Genomic DNA, 2,186 nt, shown 5'->3' on the forward strand with positions numbered 1-2,186 from the left:
TCATGTAAACATCCTTTATTGAAATACCCATGGAGTATCTGGTGGACTCCCAAGTCCTCCACACATACCCAGAAAACCTTCTACCACGGGGCATTCATGTTGGAAATATCTGGGGATTTTTTGTTTGTTTGTTTGTTTGTTTTCATCGAGAGTATTTGCTTCAAAAGCAAGATCATTTATAGAAGATATTAAGAAATGCTCTCATCTTCATTCATGCTGACTGGTAGAGGAACTTACATATAAAACTTGAGTTGTAAAAAATCATAAATATCCATCTGTTTCAAACGTTTTTGTTGAGTTTTTGCTGTGGTTGTTGTTGTTTTTGCACTCCCCAAAATATTACCATAAGTAAATGGCAATGCCTTAGTCATCAATTTTTTGTAAGGCCCAAGAGCCTTTTCCATCCATGTCAAAGGAAATGCTAAGCAACGGTCACCTTTTATACAACACATCAGGGCCTTCTTAAATAAAATTATACAAAACACTGTGGCCTTCTTAAACTATACAACACACCACGGCCTTCTTTAAATAAATTAAAGTATGTTCACTAATCCCGAAAGGAACCATCAAGATCTTAATGGAAGGCAGAAAAATAATAGTAAAAGAAGTTCCAAGTTAGATTTCATCACAGGGTTTAACAACATGGAAGTCTCAGGACTCTCTTAAGCAACTTTTAGTCATGATATTGTTTCTAATTTGAGAGCCACAGGGGATGGGCAGCAAAAAGGATTCCGAATGTCTCAGTTGCCACAGCCCTGGCTTCCCATCACAGTTAGATGACAAAGCAGCATTAAAGTCCCCGAGGAGGGCTATACTATATCTTCCCTTTTGTGTGTCTTGTGTAGTGATGTTTGTGAATATAAGTATTTTTACTGATACATATTTATCGTACATAGTACTGGGTTTCATAAGGTATCTGTGGCTTGTGTTTTAAATTGTTCTATAAAATTAAGTTAGAAGTTGCTCCAGTCATAGGAATGACTACAAGCTTCCTATTAAACTCTCAGGTCGAGCAGCACATATTCTACCTTCAAAAATTAGTTAGTTCAAGGATCTCTCTATTCCTATAGTACTGTGTAGAGTGAGTTTAAGTTAGAGGGTTAAATTAAACCCAGGAGAGAAACAGTACAGCTTTTTTTTTTCCTAGAAAAGAAAGCATATTACTTATAAATGTGTCTCATGAATTGGAGGGCAGTCCTAAGGGTTGGTTTTCCCTGGCAGTCATGGATGTGAATCTCCTCCTTAAGTTTGGCTTCATTCAAAGTTCATGCTTTCTGGGAAGTTTACAACTCACTATTTATATTTCACTTGCAGGCAAACATAATATTAAAACTGCTTTGCTTATCGTTTTAAGTAGTAAACTATCTATTGGATGGAGCACAGGGCCCCCAATGGAGGAGCTAGAGAAAGTATCCAAGGAGCTAAAGGGATCTGCAACCCTATAGGTGGAACAACATTATAAACTAACCAGTACCCCGGAGCTCTTGACTCTAGCTGCATATGTATCAAAAGATGACCTAGTCAGCCATCACTGGGAAGAGAGACCCATTGGACACGCAAACTTTATATGCCCCAGTACAGGGGAACGCCAGGACCAAAAAATGGGAATGGGTGGGTAGGGAAGTGGGGGGGGAGGGTATGGGGGACTTTTGGGATAGCATTCTAAATGTAATTGAGGAAAATACGTAATAATAAAAAATATTAAAAAAAAGAAATGCATAGTCGATGGTTGTATTTTTAAAAGATGTCTGGAATATCTCAAAATAGCTTTGAAATCACTTTACAGTTTAATTTACAGGGAATTTGTAATCAACAAGCCACTTCCCTAATCAAAAAAAAAAAAAAAAAAAAACTAAACACAAGTCATGAGTTTTAAATGCAGCATTAATAAGCTGACTGCAACCTATTTCAAAAACACTTAGACTACAGCTATAAACCTGAACAGCTGTGAAAGGCATGCAATCCCTTAAATATAGAAAAACTAGATGAAAAATGTATTTTCAAACAGCAAAATTCAGTCAAATCAGCTTAGAAAACTCACAACAAATGGCCTATGGTAGATTATCATTTTTGTACCTACAGGAATATATAACTTATATTGACCTCCCATTTTCAGAGAAATAACGTTGTCACTATTTTCTTTCATTATCCCAAGGATTGAAAACACATACAGATTTAACCTATGA

General features: G+C 36.4%; 1 pseudogene; it reads right to left on the reverse strand.

Moving 5' to 3' along the window:
• Positions 1-333: 333 nt before the first annotated feature.
• Positions 334-450, reverse strand: Gm25309 (annotated as a pseudogene).
• Between the last annotated feature and the right edge of the window lie 1,736 nt (positions 451-2,186).

The sequence above is a fragment of the Mus musculus genome, chromosome 8 (assembly GCF_000001635.26).
Source record: "Mus musculus strain C57BL/6J chromosome 8, GRCm38.p6 C57BL/6J".
Lineage (NCBI taxonomy): Eukaryota > Metazoa > Chordata > Mammalia > Rodentia > Muridae > Mus > Mus musculus.